Here is a 26,520-nt window from a genome sequence, read left to right on the forward strand (position 1 = left end):
TTGGAATACTTGTGTCTTCTGTTTTAATATTTTCAGTTTTAGGTTTTTGTGTCAACACCAAAATGAGATAGAAGTGTTCTATCTATGAAAAGGTTTTAATGTATAGTGTGTAAATCCCACACTGACCCATGCCTTGTGCAGACTATGATGCAAATATGTTCTGTCCTTCCAGGATATATGGAATGTCTGGCTGCCAGGCTGAATGCTGAGCTGACAACCAGCACCAAAGGCTTTGACCATGTGATTGATGTGCAATGAGATACAGATGGATGCCTGAAATAGGCCTTCCCCATCACACGACACATCTCATTCTCTGTTGGTTTTTGACATGCTGAACAATTCGCAGATCTTTTGAATGGAAAAAAAAAAACAATTTTAGCATCAATCTGTTCCAACTCCTTACAAGATTAACACTGAAAGAAAAAAAAACAAAAACACAAGCAGATTACTGAACATTTGCAAAATTCAGAGAAAATTACTTTCCCTGGAGCAAAACCTCTAGGAAGTATATCTAAAAATAAACTCCAGTGTATCACCAGTCTGCACCAGTAGATTTGGGGGTCCGACAGGATGTGCTGTCAACACTGCTGAATAAAGAGCTCAAACATTAAAACCACACACACTTCACATCCATGCCTTCATTGTTGCTTTTGACCTAAAGCGTGCCCACAAGTTACAGCAACGTAAAACATAGAATGTTTATCATGGAGGAACAGAAGCCCTTTGTTGCCCTGCTGCTACAGTTCTGCAGAGCATCTAACTCTTTATTTTATAGTCAGCAGCAGTTCGGTTTTCCCTGGTGGGACTGAGCAAAAGGACAAAATGCACAAACAAACCGCATTAAACATCTTGTATGCAAGAGAGAACAAAGCTTTCTCTATGGCCAGAAAAAGTTAGAGGCATCAAAATCAAATAAGTCCTACTTACTCAGTTCACAGACGGTGCACTAAGGGATGAATTTTCTTTTCTTCCTGTTACTACGACTCAAGAAAGAGAATCACTCCGCAAAGTAAGTTTACAAAACAGATTCAAAGCATTCCTGCAGCTTCTGGATTCAGATAATTTCTCTCAGATTCCATATCTGGGCTTAGTTTTAACGGGGTTCTTGTGTTTCATCCACTTGCGTTCTGAGCTATGAGTCGAGCCGTGGATTTCAGCTGACTGAGCTCAAAGCAAAGCGAAGCTGTTGACACTGTCCTCTCCAACTCACCCCCACCCTCTCCCTCTTTTGATTGCTCATCCCTCCTGCCCTCCCTTTCTGGATTCCAGGCCTAACATATGACAGCATCCATGTGGATTTCAGTAACAAGGTGATAGATTTTCTGTGGCAATACATGCATGGAAGTACAGTACAGCTGTGAGGCCAGGGGAGAAGGTAAGACGAGAGGAAATGACCCTCAGTGGCTTGCATTTCCCACAATGCAGGCAATCGCAACTCCACCCGAAGCAGGGAACAGAAAGGCAAGACCAAGACATACCACAAGAGTTGCCCAAAGGAAAGCCACCTTCCTGTTGTTGGAATCTTGTTGTTAGCGCAACAGCACAAAACAAAGCAACATGCCATTTTTAATTAGAAATAACAGCTGTGACGCAACCAGGAAACAGATTTTCTTGAGATCCAATCAGTGTTCATTGAGAAGGCAAGACGGTGAGATGGCATGCTAGATAATGAAAATAATCATTTGGAAAAAATTCAGCTGGCTTTGTCAAGTTCACAGCATTAACTCAGTCTAATGTTATGCATGGAATTGCAGGGGGGAGGGTCATGTCATAGACATGTCTGAGAAGCAGAGGTCAAGTCAGGATAAAAGTGAGGTTAGTGGGAGCAAAGATCAACAACAAAAATTCCCAACTGCACTAGTTAGGACTGACAGCATTCTGCTCATTGCCCCCGAAAAACCTCAAGCCATCCAGCTTTAAAAGGAAAACAGAACTCGAAAACAAAGCATTATGAACTTTTGAACTAAATATAAAATCTGAGAACCAATCTGAGAACCGTGTGGTGTTGATTCCACATTCTGGTATAATGCCAAGAAGAAGCATTTATTCCCTTACATGCATTTACTTTTTTTTTTCAGACAAATGTTTCAGGTCATCAAACAAATTTCAAAATCAGATAAAACCTCAGTAAATACAATTGATGATTTCTTTGAGTAAGACGAGTAGAGTTAAATATTATGTCTACTATGGAGAGTAAAGGGGGACATTTTGGAAGGTACACATTCGTTACATCTGGTTCAAAGTTGGAAAAAAAGGATGTCATCTCTAAAATCAAACAATGTTCTATAATATGCAATATCCCAATTGATGGAACAACAAATTCTGCTCTATATACGAAAATCCTGTAAGAAATTGTACAGTTCATGGCATTTGGTTTGTGATATTGAGCACAAGGGCACTAGGTTTATGCAATAAGGCAATGATCCAAATCAAATATAAAATATAAGAACTTGAAATGGCCTAGTCAAAGTCTGCACATAAATTAAATTCAGATGCTGTGGCATAACCTCAAACAGCCTGGTTATGTAAAAAAAAAAAAACCCAACAAAAAAACATTTCAAATGGAGCTGAACTAATACTACAAAAGTACCTCCACAGTGAGTACAAGGCTGATTACCAGTTATTTCAAATGCTAAATGGCAGAAATTGCCTCCCTCTAGCATGACACAACCAGTTATTACGTTTATGGGCCAATTACTTTTCACATAGGGCCACGTTGGTTTGGATAGCATCATTTCCATAGTAAATAAAACTGTCACTTGAAAACAGCTTCGTATTCATTTTCCTCGGGTTATTTTTTCTGATGCAAAAAAGAGAATCATTTATTGAGGATGTGCATTTCCTTTCAGGTTACAAATGAAAAAATATTTGTAAACTGAATTTCAGAAAAAAAAGGACCACCTGCTTTTTACACTGCCTTATCCCTTCAGTTTTCTAATAGGCTTAAGCGAAACACAATTAGATTAAACACTCAAACGTGATTAGAGTCAGATATTATGCTTTAATCTCCATGTGTAGCTTTTCTTTTCAGATTACATATTATATTTTATGGAGAAAATGCATCTTAAGCTACCCCAGCATGTGGCATGACATAGAACTGAATACGTATGAAAGGTAATTACTTACAGTTACGCTTTCATCTCGTTTTTGTTGGCTTAATGCTATTTTAAAAGTACCAATTTGCAAAAAGGCAGTTTTCTTTCTAGAATCTTCCTTCTGTCTTTCTGCCTTTTCTGACTTAATTTTAAACACCACAGCGGTACTGAAAAAAAGCATTTATCACATTCAGCGCTTTGCAACAACGTCTGTACAGAAGAGTGGTATGCTGGCAAGTAGGTATGATCCATTCGCTGATTGAAAAAAAAAAAAAAGGCATGTAAATTTTAGTTTTCAGCTAACCAAAACCAATCAATATTTGCCCATTTGGCAACCAATAATTGAGCATTTAAAAACTCCACCTCTAGTCACCAGTCAATTTATCAGTGGATCTCTATTGATTACTTTAGCTTTTCAAAAACAACACTGCAAATATATCACTTGAAAAATGTTGTATAGCAGAATATATCGGTAAAATAACAACAGATATCAGTTCTGTTTGACACAAAGATGTATTGCCACACACAAAGTGGAGACATTTATAAGAAAAGGGAATGTGGAGGAAAAATAGGTGATTATAATGCTATTTTTCTTTTGTTTTTCTCAGGGGACACAAGATAGATGACACCAAGTCGCAGGCAGTAATGCCCAAGTCCATTCCTAAGCAAGCCCTTGGGATGTATCCATTAACCCAGCAAGGAGAAGCAGACTTATCACCAAGACGTCCACTTCCGCTCCTGTGGTTTCCCTCTCTCTTTCACAGCAGCATCACTTCCACTTTCTCTCCAGGGTTACCTCACTATTCCCAAACCTCCGAAGTATACTCCTAGGAAGTACCCCCAAGGAATAGACTAAGCTCCAGCTCCAGTCTGGCTAAGTGCACTTGGACAACTCCTGTATCATCCATCAAAACCTGGTAATTGAGGCAAATGGAGCCAGTTTCACATGCTTGAGATAAGTATCATACCCCCATCCCACTACGTAATAAGGCCATCTGCTCTATTATTTTTTCAGGACATGCTTGGGTTTATTTTTCCTACTCAACGCTCATCTATATTTCTATATTGTCACTTGAAGTCAAGTGGAGAAAACAGAATATGATTTCATTCAAAACTATGAAAGTCATGACAGATTCAAAAACAGGTTTGCTGGTAAAGATTGGCATAACCTATTACTTTAAGCGACTCAATCAGCTGCATTTGAGTGATCAAACTTGATAGTCTGCATAGTCGCAAAGAAACAGCCATTAAGTTCCAAAGAAGTTGGCATTTCTTTCAAGCTACTCATCGGAGAAAAGCTTTAAATTCTCCTCCAACCCAGTCACTCTTAGTCCTAACATGGCATGCAGTCATGTTTCACAACATGCCATTCCTTACAGTATTATTTAGGGTTCTTTTGGACCAGACAGCTCTTATTTAAGTTTGTTTTGATTAAGCCAGGAATTCCTCACGGCAGCACTTTGCACACAATCAACCCTTCCACGCCCACGCAAAGATAAATTGCCACCGAGAAAAGTACCGCAGCTGTCACAAAGCCTGAACTCTTGACAGTGTAAACGTGAGGGCACATCCTGTGTACATGGTCTAATTGTATGCTAGCTATAAATCACAATTGCTGGGAGCTCTAATCCATCCATCTTTATAAAGTAAACATAGCAAATCAGCATTCAATAAATCTAAATGTAGTGACCGCATCCTTATGGTGACTCTTCACACTGGTACTTACTCTTATTTTCTACTTTTAACTTCAGTCTCTCTTAACTTTGTATGTAGAATTGTAAAACCAAGGGAACCTACATTTAACTTCAAGCCCAAGATTACTCATCATAAACACATTTTTCTTTTTTTTACTAAAAGTAATGGGCATCTGAAGGGTTCCTTTGTCGAGGAGGCAGACTGAGTCAGGTCAAAGATCATCCAACCGCCAGCTCCCACAGAACATCTTGTGTCTGTGTGGATATGTGCCAGCTAAATGCTGTTATGTTTGGACAATTGTTCAGCTTTCCGCTGACTGATTCATGATGGCCTCATCATGTTAACCGATGATGTAATACTGTGATCGCTGGGCATGAAGGGCATCAGTATTAGTCTTTGATTGACCATGCAATGATTTAATTCAGTTTATCAGTGATAATAAAAAGGCTGCATTCAGATTTCTGGTTTTCCCCTTTCCAGTGTGATGGATCAGTTTTTAAGCAACCGTGAAGGGTAATTGCTCTCACACAAAAAGGGCAGCAGCTGAATGCCAATGCTTTGTTGGTAGACCAAGGGTTTATTTATTTCAAATCTCCTTTAAAAAAAAGAAAAGAATAAAAAGTACTGTTGTGTGCTTTTGCCAAAGGATAAGCAAGAAAAGCTCACTGGTGTTGCAGCAAAAACCAAAACTGGACATTTCAGGCATGTTTGCAAGAACACAAAAATGTTCACTATATATTTTAAGGCAAAGTATTGATTGTAAAAAATGCAAAAGCTGTTAAAATCCCATAATACTAGTATGGTCTGCAGCACGTTCAAGCTTTTGTGGGATGGATGGATAGAAAATATTCCAAACTCCATTTTATTTTTGTACTGCTTATGCAGTCTTGGAAAATATCTATTGACTCCATACATATCCAGACCTACCCAGGTTGCATATGGAACACTATTAACAGACTTTCTATTTTCATTTTTTGTAGCCAAATGAATTAAACACTTTAAGTCTTAATGAGACAGAAACTGTAAGAGGGTTTTGAGATATAAAACAATGAAGCTGTTAAGCAATGCACATTAAAAGTATAACAATGTGAATGCTCAAGCTTGGAAGCCATCTGTTGGAGTTTTCACATGTAATAGTGAACATTAAATATAGAACGAAACCTTCAAAAGTGAATACAGTTTCTTCATAATAGGCAACACCTTTAGGAGTTCGAAATATGAGATGTTAGGTACAAAGGGTCCACATGAAAATCATACCTCCTATACAACGAGTCTTATTTCATAGCTCCCCTTTGGCCAATATAACCCAGGTGTGTTCACTATGAGGAGAAGAACAGTGATCGACAGTATAGTGATGAAAAAAAAAAACTGAAGACTTTGCTCTTTTTCCAGATGCTTTCATTTTTAATAAAGTCATCATTAATTTGGCAGCATGGGATCTTCCATATATTAGGGAACCAATTTCAGCTGTGCAACTGACACTGTAATTTCTGACATTTACTTATATGACCGTCCAAATCCCGTCACCAGTCTGAAACCAAAGTTTAAATCTACCTTCCAAGTAATAATGTCTGTTCTTAGAACCAATCCAAAGCTTCATAAATCAAGGCAACATCACAGGTTCATGTGTGGTGAAGAATGTCTGGGAAGGGTGACAAAAATGTTTAGATCTGTTTTCGACACTGGAGATAAAATATATGCCCACGGCTCTGTGTGAGACCAACGCTCTGGGTCAAGACTGTCACAGAATCTCAATAAAACGGGGAGTCATGCCCTACGAACAGGTGTGTCTGCATTCATGGCCTTTCCACCCTTCTTCCCTGACGCCTGTGCTCTAGTTATTGCCGTGAAACTCTTAAAAGGCCAGCAACTTCAGCGGTGGACCAAACAACCAAGGTCAATTTTCTTTAGATTCCTACAGCAGCATTATAATTGTTGATTTAAAGAATAAGAGTAAGACAAAGCACACAAAACTAATCAAAAAACTGAAAATGCATTACTAAACTCAAAAAGGCATTCTGAAAAAGAGAATTTGACAGTCGACACCAAAAGAAAAGTTTTCAAACCAATACAGGGAACTTTCATCTGGATCAGTGAACAAATAAGCATGTACTAAAGTAACAGAGGCTGGCATGCAAAGATCACAATAACATGAGCACTTCAAATTGCTCATGGTAAAAACATCATGCAGTTTTTACTATGATGTAATGGTACTTTTTGCATTTCAGAGTCAAAACAACGTTAATCTTCCTTTCCTTATTCATCTAAACCTTGCAAGAACATTTAGAGACGATAGAATAGCAATTTCAGTACCCTGTAATAATATTTCTGGATTTTGTTTGTAGCTATGCATGCAAGATTGTCATTAGTAGTCTTAATTTTAAGTTACTTGTTCTAAAGTTTAATTGCACTATATACAACATTGACTACTTAACTAAGATTAATACCTAGTACAAACATTTGCAGAAACAAAGCATGCTTTTCAAAAATCATGCTCTTGTTCTGAATAACCAACAGGTCCAATCAACCCATGGAAACCTGTGATGAAAATAAGCATAAAGTTAACCTATTTTTCCATTGTGCCCTTCTTTTTGTTTGTTGTAATGCTAGGAATGATAGATGGGTATTGCACTTTGCTGGAGGGAATCTTTTGAGCTCCCTTAGGATGTCAGAAGAATAACAAACACTTCCTGTTTATCTCTGCACTTGGATGGAACAGTCTGTTCTGATCTACTGCTCATTCCAGCCATGATTCTGTAGTTATTACTTCTGGGCGTAAAGGCAGGCATGACAACATGTAATCTGAGAAGGGCACAAAGAGCAATTTTAAGAACTGATTATGGAATGCCCATTGTCTGCATCCTCAAGCACCAGTAATTTTGTTTTGCAAAATGAACTACATTCTCATAAATAAAATGGATTTTAACTGTTGACAAGCACATGTTACCACATTTCAGCTGACCTTTGTCTTGACAACATCACTCAAAAACAGTGAGTCCATCTGCAAAGCTTCCTCATAAACAGGGGGAAAGGTCAAACATCAAACGCTAAATTTAGCTGAGGGGCTCCCTGAACATCATCTACCAGCTTATTATGTGTATATGTATGTATCAAGCTGCTGTCTGCTTAGTCAACACATCCTCCAGTGGATACATATAGAGACAAAAAGGTTTGCGAGATGCTTAAGTTTCAGGACTAAGTCAGAACTACTCCAGTGCCTTAAGCTGATAAGCAAAGTCAGTCCTGCCTGCAGGAAGCTATCAGACCTGTATGTACACAGACAGAATGAGTGTTGATTACACCCAACTTGAACTGATAAGAGCAGCGACCTTAATTAGTGACTCCATTTTTTTTCACATGTGTCACTGAAGTTTAGAGGAATATCAACAGTACAAATTTCCCCAGCCTTTAAAATTGCTACTGGGCTACAGAGCTGCAGCATTGAGAGATTTCAGAGTTAATATTGTTGATCTACAACCAATATTCAGGCAATGAAGACGAAATCAAGAAATGGATGATGAATCTAAACACAAATTCATAAATAGAGGTGTGTGGTACAAAACATGTCAGTTTTTTCATTTGCTAAGTCGTACCCTGACTCTATGATTGGCCCAAGCTGCAGTGCTTTGTAAACATTTTTATAACCCCTGAACATTACAATTTTGTAAGAATAGAACCACAATCTTTAAAGTTAGTTTATTGCAATTTATCACAAAAGAGCAAAATAAATCTGGCTGTAATCGTCACATAGAAGTAATACATGGTTTACAAAACTGTGAATTGATTGGATGGAGAACACCAATTTCCAAGTTTTCCACAGATTCTTAATTGAATGTATTTGTATTGTGATGGCTTGGGAGCTTTAGGTTTGGCATATTTGTTCATCACTATAATGTGGTGATTGGGTTAACTCATTTTAGGTCCAGTGGCACCTGAGCGGTGGGTTTGACAGATGTAAAGATAGCTTTAGGACTCTCTCATCTTTTTCTCTCTCTCTGGGAGGCTGGTTTTCCAAATTGTTTCCAAAATGTTTCTAGTTACACCTCTTTTCTTATTTCTGTGTCATTCAATCTTATCAGCAAGTCAGGCAGAATGTTTTTTTCTACTATTGACATAATCACCTTTTCTTTTCACAATGAACAGTTTTTTGACAATAAATTTGAGCAAGTTAAGCTTTGTCTGTGGAGTCTCCTATTTTGTTGCCAACTATGAGCCAAGTTGGTAACAGTATGGGTTGTAATCATGTTGGAATCTAGACTGTAAAGTCTTCTAGTTCCATCCATCTACCCGTGAAATTTGACCCGCTTTCTGTCCCTGTCGATGAAAGAATCTTCACCAGCATTTTCTATGCAGCCGAGAAAAAAATAGATATTGATCTCAACAGATCAGAACAAATCTTTTTCTAGGTGTTTGAAGTATCCCCTGCATGGGTTGTCTGGCTACTGGCTTTGTTTTAACATTGCTGCCTTTTTGCCATTCTACCACAGAGATCAGAGTTGTGAATGCACGACTAGTTGTCTTGTCAACAGCTTCTTCCACCTACGCTTGGAAGAGCTGGATCACAGCTCTTCCAAGCATATCGTGGCTTTACACAGTTTTTAAATGTAATATTTCCCAGCTCAAAATCTCATTTTGTCCAGTTGACTTTAATAAAATATGACAGGATATGGCCCCTGATCACACTAAAATAACTTTGAGCAGCCTCCTGCAAGTACAAATCAACCATAGGCCTTGCATAACCACAACTGCTAACAGCAGACTGTTAGTGGATTGTTGAAAATTTCTTAAAATCATTGGTTGCCAAAGCAAGTACCAAATAAACATTGTAATATGAAAAGCCTGGTGGTTAGTGGCTCCTTTTGGACCTGACATTTTTGGTAGGAAACAACCCAAAATACAAATGTACAGAGTCTTCCAAGGAAGTAACATAACCAGCACCTGAGAACCTCACATTTACTTTCACCCTTAAATAAAATTATGCTCTAATTTTCTTTGGTTATAAACAGCAATTAGGACATAACTCTTAAAAAGCTACAAAATAAACATAGAAATCACAGTAATCCTATAGGTATGCATATTTATGTGAACTAGAATGACTAAATAAACAGATGGAAGTGTGCGAGCACACATTCAGCCTTCTCACTGTTGTGTGCGTAAGAGAGACAATATAAATATATTCAGTATCACTCCATGCTGTGTGGAGTGTTGCTAGAGAGCAGAGGTGGAAGGGGAGGTGTCGCTTAGGGATCCATCGAGCACCACTCACCCACACGAGTGGGGAACGATTACGTTGATTAAAGCCAGCTGAGCTCCAAGTGGACTCTTTAGACTGGAAACCAGTGGCACGTGGCTTGGAAAGCCATCTGCTTTCTTAGCGACACACACCGACATGCCCATACAACATGTTTGTTCATTTTCCGTTGCTAAAAGTGTATGTATAAGAAAAAACAAAAAAACACCCAAACACCCACAAAGCTTGTGAAATCAAGCTAGCAAACAAGTCTCTCCATCACAAGGGTGATGACTGATGGAGTTCAAATGAAACCACTGTGGCATAACAAACACATCCACAAATCAGGGTTTTCCACAGACTGGCTGCTAAACAGATCTCATATCTCATTTGAATACTGCAAAACACAAAGACTAAACTCAGACAGCATTGCCGCCTAAAAATGTGCAGGCCTTTAATAATTTGAAATACAACAGATTGTCAGCACAGCAGGAGCATAATGACAAGAGGTTTAGCTAAAAGTAGAGGAAAAAAAAGAGAGAGAGAGCTTTGACCAGTGCATGCATTTTTATCTCAAAAATATTTTTAAGCATGTGAGAAATCGACAATTTTGACAATTTTGGCAATATTTTGCGAAAACTGCTTTGCCCTGTATTTGTTGTTGTTGTTGTTGTTGTTATTGTTATTACCTTTAAAATGTAATAACTATAACATTGTTATTGTTATTACAATAACAATGTAATAACAATTACATTGTTACAATGTAATTGTAACAATGAATTGTTACAATGAATTGTTACAATGTAATTGTAACAATGAATTGTTACAATGTAATTGTAACAATGAATCACAAGAGAATTGTGTGGTAAAACTTTTCAGACTAATTCTTTAAACAGAATTTAATTTCTTTTGTAGGAATGACATCAATGAATCAGTGTCTTTCTTTCATGTTATTAGAGAAAACAGTGAAATTGTAGCATACAATCTCAAGGTCCAGCAAAAGGATTTACTCAGTCACACACAGAGTATAGATGTAAAAATGTTTTCATGTCCAGAGACTGGGCAAGAACAGGTTACAAGCCAAGCATGTTTCTAACAATATGAGCAGCTGTCTTTTTTTTTTTTAACTTCAACAGAATGACAACCTGCTCAAAAACCTTGGCCTCGTACTCCAAATCTGAGTTAATCACATCTCCTCTGGCAGAGACCTGTCAACACACATTGTCCCGATTACATGCCGTTTAAGCTAAATGGCCAGGTCCTAAAGCTGTGTCCCAGTACAAACTGCAACAAAAATGTGGGTCAGCATTTTTTCCCCCCCACTGCTCTTCCTCTCTGCATCTTGGTTTCCTTCCCAGAACAATGAGTCTGACTTTTCTTTTTTCCTCCCACAGCAGCAGGATTGTAGTGGGAAGGGGAACTATTAGGAACACAAAGTAACTGTGGCGCTTACAATTCCCCTCCGGAATGCTTTGGAGGATGTAATATAAGACCTCAGTGACCTTCTGACACATTTCAAAGCAGCCTTTTCAAAAAGCACCAGCATCGATCTCTGACATTTGGATGGTGGAGCAATGGACGCCGGGGGATGCTAGTGCTCCTCACCTGTCGCCATGTTTCTTTTGGAGATGATTTGAAATGCTGTGCTCATCGCTCCATCCGTGTTCTAGTTATGAAAATAAAGAAGAAATTAAATCTTAGTCAGTAAACTGGAACTGCACATTACTGGCTTGTAAGCAGTAATTTTTTTTCTCCCTTCATTCTCCGTCAAAGATAAAATCATACATAAGCATAAACATAAATCGGGAGCTACGTCTCCACTTTCAACAGATCTTGGATGAAATCTAACAAACGTAAAGCCAGGATGGTAAGAATGTGTTTTTCATTTTCATATGTGAATGTCTGAATTAAGTAGACACAAAATATGATGGATTGTTGAAAATTTCCAACATTTCAACAACATAACCACCTCTTACTTCAATTCTGTCTCCACAAACCTTTCATCCATTTCCAAACACTTATAAAATCACTATGAGTGGTTCAGACCTCAAAGATTTCATTTTTCAGCCTTGTTGGAAAAAAAAAAAAAAAGGGTAAAATCAAAGCAAAATTAAACGAGGCTTGAGTTTGCTGATGTGGTCCTTGCAGCGAGTGAGAGATAAGGAATGCACAAAACTTCCTGCACTGGGTTCGCCAGACCTCAGACGGTTTATGTACCGCGGCTGGTCGCTATGACAACCTGGCAGCAAATTGGGCCTGTGCAAGGGAGTTGTAATGATGCAAGGAAAGGACAGACAGAAAGGAACAGGGTAAAAGGTTTTAAACATGGATCAGTCCTTCTGCCAAAACAAGGTTGCTATCAAAATATGTATTGCCTAAACTTCTACATCTGCATGCTGAATTTACCAAAATAAAACTAATTTTATTATTGAAATTCTGACTGCATTTCCCTTAATAATAATAATAATAATAATAATAATAATAATAATAATAATAATAATAATAATAATAATAATAATAATAATAATAATAATAATAATAATAATAACAACAATTATAATAAGAATAAAATAAGAATTTATGTTATTTTTATGCGGCAGCTGATCTCCATCCTCGGTCGGTCTGCTATTTAACTGCCTATTCTAAGGATTCTGCTTGTCAGCATAATAGAGGAGGTGGAAAGGCACTGCGTGGACAGGGGTAGACATGTTAGTGGATGGATGCAGAAGTATTTGCACAATGTCTGAACCTAGGGTCTAGTTTGTCTGCCTAATACCTTTAATCCACCCCCACTGCCACCATAAATCCCAGCGGATGACGTTGAGGAAAGCCAGGCGGCAACACTACCCTGACCTTCTGTCACCCCTATTTGCCCCTCCGATGATCACAATATCGTTTGGTCTGAAATATCTCTGTGACTTCTGGACTATGGGACGTTAGTGGGATGAAAGCTGAGATGATGGAGGGAGTGTGGACATCAAATGGTTTCTAAACAATGGATCACTGCCTGAAGGAGCACACCGGCCTGGACACTGAAAAAAAAAAAGAGCTATTAAATGATGATAAAGATATCAACCTCCTGCACTGTTAATCCAGACCAGTGCATTTAATACATGTCTGCTGGTTTGGCACACACACAGGAGGTTTACTGCTCATCTCAACATCACTCCCAGATTGAACTATTCCCCACCCAGTGTGCACAGACAGCAATCTGTCTGACTGCCAATCTTTTTTTTAATTTTTTTTAATACTTAATACTAAAAACAAGACCTTTTACAATTGTGAATAACCATCTGCTCTCTGAAACTCCTTCAAAACATTTTTTGGGGAATTTCACAGCATTTTCACACATTTTCTAAATAGATCCTGTTCATCTTGCTTGGTGAGCAGCCTGTTTCTGACTGGTAAAAACAAAGCATACAGCAACACCTACGACACTATTTTCGTCTACTTTTTATTGACTAGAATTTTTTATAAATACCAAAAAAAAGAGGTGAAACGTTTCTGGACATCCTGGCATACAGCAGGTAAATAAGTGAAGGATGGTGGATCTCTCAGAGCTGAGTCAGTTCTCTAATTTCTCAGTGGAAAACTGTATCACATATGTCTATGGTCAAACATCAGAAATGGACAACATGAGTAAAAGAAAAAAAAAACTGTGAAAGTTAGATTTAGAAAAATAAGAATGTTTCATTTGTACAACCATCAATGAGGGACACAGGGTCATGGATATAGAAACTGGGATCTAAAAATATCCTCATCTCCACAGTTGCTTGGACATGATCAGGTCATTTGAGTTCATCCAACAGTCTCTTGTCATTTGTTTACAGAAGGATTTCCTTAATGCTGATGGCTGATAGTTTATACAAGGAGACGCAGAAGAAAAACATCATTTTGCCCAGAGAGGTTGCTGACCAGTGCAAGGGAGGAAAAGGAGGAGGCTGATGGAAGGTGGTGTATCTTAGCAACTAAAAGAACAGCAGAAATGAAGGAGGAAAGGGAATCAGCAGGGGATATTTGAGGGAATTGAAGAGTGTATATCAGAGGGCGCTGACATCTGTTTTATCTGGGTTCCTCTTCCATCTGCGGGACATGAATTTTGAAACTGGAACCAGAACCAACATGAGCACCTGTGTTTTTTATCAACAATTATTATTTATGTCACACAAAGTCTCAGGAAAACCAAAGTGTACGGAGAGAGTGAGAAATGAGGTCGAAGTTGCAGGTGAAATGGGACAGCCCGTTAGTGATTCCAGATGATGGAGAACACGCCGATGAAGTTAGATCTGGAGAAGTGGTGTCGTTTATAAAAATGGTACAAATAAACACCTCGCCTTTCAACAGTCCATTTAAGCCTGCTGGAGATCAATCTGCTCTCCCGAGGGAGGAAAGCAGAAGACCCCCTTTCTCAGGATATTTCTCTAGAGACAGAACCGTATTCATTCCTCTCCTGAATCCTGTAGTCGTGCCAACCAAGCAGTTTGTCATTCTGAATAAAGAAGTTTCTGGCATGAAGGACATGGCTCAGGTCCACTGTTCGGATTGCTTTTTTTAGTTACACCACAGCAAGAAAAAGAAGAAGAAAAAAATTGCAACACCGTTCCAGGATCTTTAACTGCTAAATCCATCTCAATGCTCAGACTGAAAGAAATGGCAGTGAGCTCAGAAGATGTATTAGGGTCTGTGAGAAGCCTGAAGCCCACAGTAAAAATGCCCATCAATGCTTTCTATTCTACTTAAGGAGCTTTGAAGTATAACAGAAAGTTATTACACGATTAAAAAGAAATGCATGGGAAGAATGTAGAAGCCAAATTTAGTCATCTAAAACTCTGTGGAAGAGTTATGATGGTGTTTATCTTTTAAAATGTTTTACTCCTTAGGAGCTTGGTTTTGAGTCAATGCGAGATCTCTGGAGTGATTCCGGCCCGATATAGTGCGCTCGTTCTTCCAATATTTTCGTTTATGTTTGTTTGAGTTTCCAGCCCCTGAAGATGGAATCAGGATAAGAATATTAAGATGGATTAGTGAAAATACAGTAAGTGAATGGGATCCATCTGCATCCTAGATCTTGTTAAATTGAGGCGCTCCTGCATTAGATAACTTCAGTAAAACACATTAGCCACACCAGTAAAGTGAATTACTCAAATTGAATTGAAGATTGAGAAGGACAGCTATGCCATTTGGAGAACTGGCCAATTTTTATGAAATTTACAGATAAATGGGATTTTCGAAGTAAAGGCACATTCCTGTGGTTCTGTCCATTCTTCGTGGAAAATGTCCAACTTTTCCAAACACTTAGTTCAAGCACTCTTTGTCATTCTCACCCATTTTAAAATATAAACACAAAAAATATTATAAAACATTATCATTTCAAGAACTGAAGACTATAGTCTTTGGAGTACCTTAAGATTTCATCCACAAAAAGCTAGACAACAGAGGAAAGATGAAAGGGCACAAGACAAAAAAGAATATACAGAAACATGGATGAAACAAAAAAAGAGGAGGAAAGAAAAAATGGAAATACTTTCGCAAGGTAAAAAAAAAAAGTGAGGAAGAAAGCAAGGACAAGAATGAAGAAAGGGAAGAGAAAAGGAAAGCAAGCAAGGAATCAAGAAGGGAAGGAAAACAGGGATGTGAAGAAGGAAGCAAGCAAAGAAAAAGACACACTCCTTGTACTTCTTGACCGTTGAGCTGTTGCCTCTATTTCAGGGGAGTCCCACAAAGATTCCAAAAAATAAAAGGTAGTATAAACACTGAAATACAAATACATTTTTGCTAAAAGCAACACGATACAGAAAATTTTAAACTAAAAGTAAAAAGCTTTAAGAAGCATCCTAATGAAGGCAAGAGTCAAATAGCAGATCTGATTAACAAAACTGCTTGTCGTACGATAAAAACTTCACACATCAAGGTCAATAACAAGATTGGGACTCTGCATACACGGCCAAAGTAAACCTTCAACAGCTTGGGCCCTTCTCAAGTCTGTGACACATCAAGAGTCGACTTAATCTCATTCCAGCATCTGAAGTGATTTATTGGTAAGGAGTTCTTTATGCCAGTCTTCCTTATGACCATGCTGAAAGCCCTAAAGCCTCCCTACTGGAACCTGAAAAGAAAAATTGTGCTGTCGAGCTTGACAATAAAAATGAGGGTTCGGGTCAAACAAATACCTTACAAATGCTGTTCGAGAGAGCCTAAAGGAGACTGCAAATGAATTCTGCTTCTTACCACAAGTGGTTGCTGAGACAACAAGGGCCCCAGAGCCCAGCAGTGGTGGGGCCCAGCGTATCAGAGTACGGAGGACACCCAAGGGAAAAGCCGGTCCAGAGAGCGGGGGACTCTCACGGACAGTGGAGACATTTTCCCACAATCAAACAAAAACAGAGCTGCACAGAGCAGCAAAAAAGAAACAGGAGATGGAGGGAGAGAGGTTAGAAGTGAAGACTTGGAAGAACACATCTGAAAGAATGCATGACTATAAAACTATTTAAGAATTCACCAAGAGGATGCTTAGTAATCCAAACACAAACTCAACATTCCTCCCAACTTGTTTAACCTGCAAGTCACCTTAAGTTTCAGAGGCCAGAGGGCCTCCAAAAGGGAAATTTACCCAAATTCGCACAGTTCACTGGTAAACGACCTCATTAAGGTAATATGTTTAACTCATCTGTTGCTAATTAAATAAGGTGTCAGGCCACAGAGAACATCTGGACCATTAATGTAGAAGCTTTAGCGCTAATTGAGGGAGGTCTCGATCCCAAGAATCAACAAGAAAAAAACCCCCAGAAGGCCAAGGTTTCCCCTCAGGAGAAGGTGGATGAAAGAAACAATCAGATACACTCTGGCATTGGTTTGAGGACAACAGGTTCAAAGGTTCATTTTCCAGAGCTTAGTGTAATTAACTCTTATTGGGTTTTAAGAGCAGACATGATAAGAAAGATGACAATTTGATCAAAGGTACATAAGGTATTTATCCCAAGAAGAGCTGGTCATTTCACCCCTTCTCAACTATGTACCATTTTAGTCATTTTATAGTGACTAGGCATCACCTTTCCCCTGTAAATTTGACAATTCATGCGCATTGGGCAGCCAATGATTTAAAGCCGTTGTCTGTTTTCTAGTCATGTTTTCCAGTAGGGAAATAGAGTTACTGGAGTCACATTACCAATATCTAAAAGCAGGAGTTATTTATGTTTGAGCAGGAGTACTACTATTATATTACATCAGAAGAAAGTGGATTAAAGTTTTTAGAACATAGCATATAAACTGAATTATAGCTAAGATTTAAGTCCACACATCTATATTTATGGCGATAATTTGTCTCTCAGTTTAGAAAAATAAACTGATATGTAATGGCTTCAGTGCAAGTAAAACGGTAAACTAATTGGAAGACAGTTGAGTTTACCGAGACTTTTTCCAAGACATTTGATCAAACCTAAAAAGCTTTGCTGTCTTCACCAACTGATGGAAAAATGACTTCCAATTTGAAATCTAAAGATTACATCTTCATAAAAATGCAGCAAGAAAGCCTCCTTTTTCAAGAAGGTCTGCAAAAGTTTTCAAACTTCCTTTTATAGAAGTAGCCCCCAGTGCCGGAGATCATGGCCATTATAAATAAGAAGCTGGAATGCAAAGGAGGGGGGCGGTGGAAAATAAACATCCATTCTGCTCCGTTATCTGCACCCAGCTGTGCAGTTTAGAGGCCAGTCACTGCATATGATGTCACACTGGCATGGTGTTACTATTGGAGCAGTGGGCCGACAAGGTTACATTTAATTTTTTCATTTATGAATAGATTTTTTTTTTTATTCAACAGCAAAACGGTACCTCAAATAAATTCAAATTTTATGGGAATATCTTAAAGAGAAACAGTGACTTCAAAAATTATAGAAACAATCATTCAAGCGAGAAATATATAGATCAATATCCGGATATCTGATCAACCCAATCCCGAAACCTGGAGCCCCAACATCAGATACCCTGGATCCATCAAACCCTCCAGATACCATCCAGATCCATCCAACCATCCAAGATCAAAAATGTTCCAAAGATATCACCGGAAAATTTTAAAGGCTGAAAGATAACCTGTCAATCAAAACACCAGGCACTATAAGATCTGACTGAAATTCCCCCTCAGCTACAGGCCACAAAACAGCGGTCCTGTCTTCCCACTCCTCTGTGTGGCCTGGTGGTTTAGACTTTAAGAATCAGAATCCTTGTGTGCCAGTTCCCAGCCATGCCGTGCTGATCAAGGCTCCCACTCATCCTTCCTGCCACAGAAACACACTCACACGCATGTGTTTTACCCTCTGCTCAGTCAGCAGTGCTGCAGCCAAAAGCAGAACACCTCAGCCCAGTGGCTCAGTTACTCTTGGATGTCAGACATATTTTCTTTCCCCCGGCCCTCGTCCTCTGAAAACACACAGGTAGCTGAAAAAGGATTCTGCTAGACCTAAAAAAAAAAAAAAAAAAAAAGAACAACTCTGTAGGATCAAGCCTTCCCAGCCTGACTAAAGAACAATCAGACAGATATTTGTTTTGCATGTGAAATCTAACTTGAAGCTGAACCTGTGGAAAAGCTTAAAGCGCATTAAAAGCTCAGTGGATTGCAGCTCTGCTCGGACAGCGGCGGCCTGCTAAAGAGCAGGGCTTTTCAATAAATCCATCCATCACCGATAGCCATTACCACAGTCTGGTGGGGTTGAAGTGAGCAGCCTGTTGATGCCTGCGCCATGTGGATCAAAAATTGCAGAAAACAACGAGCAGAGTTGAATGGATAAATCCTGCAATCACTCACTTATGTGTGAGATCGGCATGATTAAAATGTCATTTCTATCTCGTAATCTATTCCAATCCTCAAACCCATAATGCTCTTTTTAAAAGTGCTTTTGTTTTCAAACAGTTGAGAGTTTACCAGATTCTCCCAAAGCACCCGAAGTGCTCACATCAGTATAAGTTTTCATAATTTCAAGTCTAAAAAACACAAAATTATATGCATTTATTGGGGCCATATGTGATAAACCAACATAACGTAAGGCATAATGGAAAAGTAAGGAATGCTGAATGCATTATTAATGAAAATTTAATATGCATGAGTATGCCATGAGTCAATACTTTGTAGTTCTGCACCTCTAGAAGCAGACACATTGCCCATTTCTCTTTACAGAACATCTCAAGCTGAACAAGCTGGATGGACAGCATCTGAAACAAACACAAGTCTTGCTTTAGGCTCCAAATTTATTTCTGCACTTTGACTAGGCCATTGCAACACATGAATATGGGCCGGAATTTGGGTTGTGTCGATGTCCTGCTAGAAGGTTAAATCTCTACCCCACTCTCAAATCTTTTGCAGCATCTAGACATTTTCTTTCAGTATTGTTCTGCATTTTACTCCATCCTCTTAGAAGTTCTCATTAGTTTCCCTGCTGAAGAATATAATCTCCACTTACATGTGTGTCCCCATGGAGATGGTGATATGCAGTATTAATTTCCTTAGATCTTCAGACCCCCAAAGGTTTTATTTTCTTTTTATCTGACCAGAGTATTTTTGGCTTGTAGGAAGCATTAACAAAACTTCTTGGGTCTTTTATTTTAAAATGACCCCTTTTGTCTTGTCACTCAACCACAAAAGACATATCTGTGAATTGTGCCACTAATTATTATTGTGCTCATTTGATCTATGGATGTTTACAGCTTCAGTTGATTATGGAAAACAATGAATCTTTTTTTTTTTTTTTTTTTTCATTACGCTTCATAATTACACATTCTTTTGTGCTGGTCTATTCCATAAGTCAAAAATGATCATGTCCATGGTTGCAACATGGAAAAAATTAGGGTAAACTTGAGTAAAGCACTGCATCCCCAATCCATTGAAGAAGAATGTTGCATGTGCCAATAACTCCTCAATAAAAGCTTTGTGGGTGATCATTTTGTGCTTAGGATGCTGCTATGCTTATAAAGCCTCAGCAATCGGCCAAGAAGACCCATCGCTGCATTACTACCAGATGTTCAGTCAGATTAAACAGCTCTCAGTGCACTCCCCAATCCTATAAACCCACAAGCTGCCTGGGACATAAGAGTGGAAGATGCCCTCAAGACCCAAACCGTTTGGCTTAACTCTCCTCTCTTGTATCCTCTCTTCTCTTGTATTTAAATAAGAGTTAGTTTCACAACGCACATATCCGCCTTGATTAATAGGTACCCTTTCCCTCATTTCTGATATTTAGACAGCCAAACTCCTGGTTTGTGTTAGAGAAAGAAATATTTTGACGTGAAAATGTTTGGATGGGAAACAGAACCTGAAAAACTCCTGCAGCCAAGTTTGATTCAGGAGAGAGGCAAACTGCTGCTTTACCACAAGCTTGAAGGATTTGTCACATCTAGTATAGTTCTGAGATTCTTATGCAAACAAATCTAAATACTTGCCTTCAAAAGGGATGATTGTGTTTAATTAATTCATTCTAATTAACTTTCCTTTAAAGTAAAGTGCTGTTATATAGATGAGCAAAAAACAGCATTCTCAGTCAATTGCTGGGAATTTAAGAATTGCTGAGAATTCTTAAATTCCCGGCAATGAGATAGCTCTTCTATCTGATTTGAAATGGGCTTAGAGATCTGAACCATCCCTGCACGTCATGTATTAAGACGAGGGTCGAACTGAAGCAGAATGAGGATGACACAGCAGCTGAGGGGGCACAGCGCCCTCTATGGACACCCGCTAGAACTAGCATGTGGCCGATTAGCCCAGTGAACGCACTACACCGGAATAAAATCGAGGTCAAATGCGTGTGAATACACACTGCTGCCCGTCTTTATGTCATATCTGCTTACCAGTTGCTGATATAAAAAGGTACTGAGAGGAAATAAAGAGGACATAAAACTGTCATGCGCAGAAGTGCTTATAAATTAACCAATAAGCCTATAATGGCGGCCTATAAGGTTATTTCATAACTGATGGGATAAGGGTGTATTGTAACAATTATTCATAACCAGACTCTAATATTATATCAAAAACGCATTACACAAAGATTGAAATCCAGTATTAGACCTTAACAAGCACGCTCAGCTGCAAAGCAAAGATTCATTTCCTATCCTGTGAGACCCATTTCAATGTTAGAAAAACTGGAAAATTGTTCAAAGGAGCAATACCGCAACAGTTTCACACCAAAACATTCTCCAACCGATTGCAGCCTGCGCGTCAGTCCGCCCCTGCCTTTCCGAGTTGCGGGGTAGAGCCAGCACGGCACGCCGCTGCCTTCACCATCCATACCCGGGGAGATCATGGACTCACCTTCCAGATTCTGTGCGAGGAAACTGTCACCGCTCGGTAATAATAATCCTGGGAGACTGTCAAAGGGCAGACAGGGGCAGAAGATGTGGGTTCGGAGCGAGGACCAGATCTCCCCGTGTTGAGTGTACGAGGCTGTTCATTCAGCTGAGGGTGTAGTGAGGAGAGACGGCTCTGACAAGTCGGTCAAAACAGCAGCACCACGCCTCCCTCCTTAAAGCCGCCGCGCTCTGGAAGGCTGTCAACATGTCAGAATACAAAATCACAGCTCACATTTTTATATAATTAAACTTCAACCCCCCTAACATCCCCTTCCAACCCCCCCCCCCCCCCCCCCAAAAAAAAACAAACAAAACAAAAACAAAACAAAAAACAAAAAAAACAAAACAACAACAACAAAACAAAAAAAACCCTCAGAGATAAACTACAGATTACAGACCTTATTTATTGTATTTTATTATTTGCACGGTAAAGGGATAATCAATTTTGAGGGGAGAAATTCAGTTTTAATTTCTCTTATCTATTTTGTCTTTGGTGACAACCTCCAAATCAGTGAGGCAGACAGGCCTCCTTGCCATTGCCCTAATATTTTGCACACTACAAAGACTCTTTGTACTATACTCAAGTCAGGGCTATGGCTGTGCCATTCCAAATGGCTAACATGACTTTCAGTCAGAAGAAACAAATGACAAGATTTCTTTAAACCTTAATCTGCTTGGAGTGTGACTAATTTTGAGGTTAACATATTAATGTCCTTTTCCTTATTGTAAAGCAGATGACAACAGTGACTGGAAGGATTCACTAACCCATGGGTGTCGGATCATGTGGTGGTTCTGGGCTGTGCTACAGAGCAGATTGTTTCTACATGTTAGGCAGTCTCCCTCACAGTCTTCTTTTAAACCCATTTTCAGGACTCTTCTATTTTTTCCTGGCTCTCAACACATCATGAGTTGTTTGTTCTTTTGTGATTTTAAATTGAATAGGCTTAATGGACACAAGAACTGAAACAGATGTGCATGTTGCCACGGAAATATTGGCATTTATGGATATAAAAATGGATAATGGATATTGCAACATTTTTAGTTTTTAGTTGTTTTCTTTTTTCCTGCAATTCAGAAGAGTGCAGAATTTTGCCCCTTTTCTTAGACGTACTCTCAAAACTTCTAAAATTGTAGTAAACTGTTTAACTCTGTTAAACAATGTATTTGTCTAAAACTACCGGTAAATTAAAAGTATTAAACATAAAGATAACGTAATCCCAATTTCTATTGTAATTAACTGCAAATTAGGCATTTTTCACTGCTATCTCTTCTAAGATTTAAACATCGTTCATGTGTGGCTTACTTATGTTGCTGTCTGTGATCACTTTGTGAAACTTTAGATCAGGAACGTATCAAGTGTGCAAACTGAAATTCCAGTGAAAAACATCCAGTATGTTTTCTGTTTTCTAATTCAAATAAAATCCAGAGTTTCCGTGAAGTAGAGTAAATGGTCTGCTGTCCCAGTTGGCAAGCATCTAATCCTCTGAAATGAAGAAATAACTTTGACCTGGCCGTGTTTTGATCTCTTCACAGCTAGTAATCTGTCATTAATTGCTAATATTCCGGCCATAACTGCTCTAACATGGACATCAGCGGTAAAATTCATAAGTGATTTAAAATGAGAGTAAACCCTGGCATTATGCCTCTGCAGATTGAGTGAGATAATTCCTCCTGAAGGTCAGAAAACAGGCTTGAATGTGGATTAGTTGGCCTGAAGGAAATCCATAGTTTTAGTCCCTGTGGCGTTTTAGATTATTCAGACTGTCTAAATAAATGACCTGCAGGCTGAGCCCTGACTTATATCTGTCAAAGGAAACGTGTTAAGGTCATGCTTAGAGTCTGCCAGTTCAGCAAGGTCTGTTTTCTGTCAACACAGAAGACTATAATTCAACAACTGCCTCACTGTCGACAGCACTAGATGAACAGGACACCTCAGCACCATTGGGAAACATTTTCTAAACTCTATCAATTGTTTTCTATAAGAAACGACACAATGATCCTTTAGGATTTTTCTCTCTAGTTACAGAAATCTATGGTGGTGTATCTGGCTTAAAAATTATATCTTTTTTTTTTAATTGAAAAGAGTTTTAATTACATTTTTTCTTGATTATTAAGGAACATGATTAGGCCCAAGCAGAGAAAGCATTGTGAAGCCCTGCTGTATCTGTAGCATTTGTTATTCTTCAAAAGTGAATGAGCTCTTTGGAGGCCTAAACATGTACAAAACTCAATGAACTTTGCACACATGTCAGTCGTGCACGAAGTTTACATATTTGCCTTTGCACTTCATAGAGCAACTAGATTCATACTAAGATTAACTTGGACACAGGAGGACTTTGTTTATTAATTAAGGGACTTTTGAAAATAACTGGTTGGACTGGATTTTAGTTAGGGCTTGAGAGTGCACATTCTTATTCTATTCATACCCATGTCTACATGTGTCACTATTTCTATTAAATTTAAATAAAACTAAAATAAACGAACTTCCAAACGTGACAGACTATTCTAATAATGTGGGCATCAAGTGTCAAAATGAAACGAAAAACCCGGCAGCTACCTGCATTGTTTGCCATTTTTCAAATGCCTTTATGCTATTAGACAACAGCAAAGCACACAGCTCTTTGTCTTATTTACCTCAACCACACAAAGCAGTGTGGTACTCAGTGTTGCTGAGGTCAGTGCATTCCCTCGTCACAAAAAATAAAAATGTGAACAATACTGATACCCTTAAATGTGTCCCTAAGGAGTGTCCGGGTTGATTTCCAGAATTAATGTCATGTACGAGTTTCAGTAACGAGTCCTAATTTTGAGGCGGTGGGTATCTGTCTCTCAGGGGTAGAAAGACACAGTGGAGCTGTCCAACAGCTCAGCGGTTTGGCCTGTCAAAGCTGTGATGACATTATCCAGTGGAAGCAAATGATTCAACTCCGGAGGGAAAAAAAAGCAAGCAACAGGCCTCAATTAATCTCCTCATCTTGGCAAAACTGGAGCAGAGGGAGTCAAATCTATAATCCAGATTGGATTGTATATCATACAGGAGGTAAGATTCATGTCAGATAATAGCAGTAACCTGAAGCTTTTAGTGAGACCCCCAAAGTTAAGGAATTCATGCATACATGATTTGCTTCATTTGATACCAGAAGTCAGATCAGTCCCAAGTATTGTTTGCACATACATATATGACATGAAATATTGGACAATTAACTTACCATGTCATAGAAATTCTTCAGTGACGCCACCACAAATTAAGTAGTTTTCCAGTAAAACCCCATGTGTAAGGATACAGGGCTCAGAAGTACTTGTTCCAGGTTTTAAACTGACCTCAGAAAGAACAGTGGAGAACAGGATCCAAGAGCAGTCTTTGTTAAAGTACGCTCCACATACTTTTAAGTATACGTTTAGACCTGAAAACCACCACGTCTCAGTTCAGGAGGTAAAAGAGCCCAGCAGATGAATCAAGCTCAACCCAAATCATCGTAATAAGGTGAAGCTGCCCTGCATGTGACGCAGAAGGCCAAAGCCAACAGATTTAGTTACTGGGGGACCCTCTAAGCGCCTGTCAGACGGGAGCCGGTCTGTTTGGAGACTCTTTTGATACGACAGAGCCGCAGTCATCAGAAGAAAAAAAAAAAGGTCTCGTCAACACCTCCAGATCTCAGGGGTGTCTGGCAGAGCAGCACGCTATTAAGTGAATTCGCATATGGCATGTTCATACTATTAAAGCCCATCTGACTGAGTCCATCTTGCCTAAAATATCAAATAATTGTTCGAAACACTGATACCACTTGACAATTTGTGCTGCATTTTTTTTATTCTAGCTTTTAATTGAGAACTACACTTATACAATAATTATCACACTCTATGAATGCCTGTGTTTTTCTAACATTTTTGAACGTGTAGATATTTGAATCCCTTTAAGTAAATCTGAAGAAATACCTTTAGAGTATTTTTAAGTTTGGTTTTAAGAAATTAATTTTTTCTTTTGAATAAATTAGGAAAACACCCTTCAGTTATTCTTACTTCAAATAACTAAAATTATGAACAGGCATTAAATGCACTTAATTAAAAAATTACTCAAACAGTACACATGTTTCTTTAGTTTTTGGGTGGTATTATGTGTATTTGACTTTTGACATAGTAATAAGTTAATTTTGTAATGTATTTCATGTATTTAATGGGGTGTCCTAATTTCTTTAAATAGTATATTACTCCTTATAGCTCACAAACACCATCTGATTACATTTGATCTTTAGCCTTTTTAAAATGCAGAACACATTTTACTTAGTTAGATAAGAGAACTTGACATTTTAAAAAGTCCTTTTCAGGCCTGGAATATTAGTAGGGGCGTCAAAACCTTTGACATAATTTTGTTATTTTGGAGCATAACATCTGTTCCTGGGCTTCATTCATTGTGGTTAACAAAAATCTCAAATATCTGTGTCTGCCAAATTTCTTCAATCACTCCCCCTTTTAGATCTATTCAAAAAGGTTTAGGGCAAACATACAAACCACAAAAACATGAATTTTGAAAACTTTAACAAGAAAACTTCCATTTATTGGTTTTGAAGTGTATTACACGCCATGTCTCTGAGGAGAAACCACATTTTATTCCATATTTTACAGGTTTTATCTTGATCTGAAGATTTATTGAGCAAAGTACGTAGTGAAAAACTGTAACAGGTTTAACAGTTATCTTTTACCCTAAGTTGATATTAACCATACAGACCAATTTCACATTGAGAGTGTAACTCCAGGCCCTAAAATACAAAAAAAACTTCAAACACATTTTAATAAACAACAGTACATTAGTTCAGCTCAGTAATTTTCTATGTTTTTTTTCCTGTAAGTGGTGAAAAAAACTCTAAAACCTGCTTGATAAGAATAAAATTTGCTAACAAAAGAGTGGGTTTGCATTTGGATGGCAAATAATGTCATCCATGTATTTAATGACCATAAGTTTAACCATTTTTAACCTATCGTTTCTGTCCACACAGTAGTATTCATGTCAAGTTTTTGCCATAATGAAACAAGGAAGATAAACATGTTGGGAAGATCTCTGGAGTGATGGATAGTGTGTGTTTAAATGCCACATGTTGTTTTTCTGTGCCAAGTAACAAATAAGCTAGTCAGGAACTTATTTTGTCTGAATTTCTATTTGGAATGAGTCACTTT

At 38.4% G+C, this 26,520-nt stretch overlaps 1 protein-coding gene across 5 annotated transcripts in view; it reads right to left on the bottom strand.

The window, feature by feature from the left end:
• Positions 1-21,511, bottom strand: part of daam2 (dishevelled associated activator of morphogenesis 2) — a 99,020-nt gene extending 77,509 nt beyond the window's left edge. For 3 of the 5 annotated variants that reach the window (XM_044141909.1, XM_044141907.1, XM_044141908.1), the window contains exon 1: positions 21,311-21,477. The gene's annotated coding sequence lies outside the window, so the exon portion shown is untranslated. Of the gene's footprint in view, positions 1-927; positions 1,147-21,310 lie in introns of those variants that run through there. The other 2 variants (XM_044141905.1, XM_044141906.1) reach the window with 2 other exon arrangements.
• Positions 21,512-26,520: the final 5,009 nt, after the last annotated feature.

Source organism: Gambusia affinis, linkage group LG16, assembly GCF_019740435.1.
Source record: "Gambusia affinis linkage group LG16, SWU_Gaff_1.0, whole genome shotgun sequence".
In the NCBI taxonomy this organism is placed as follows: domain Eukaryota; kingdom Metazoa; phylum Chordata; class Actinopteri; order Cyprinodontiformes; family Poeciliidae; genus Gambusia; species Gambusia affinis.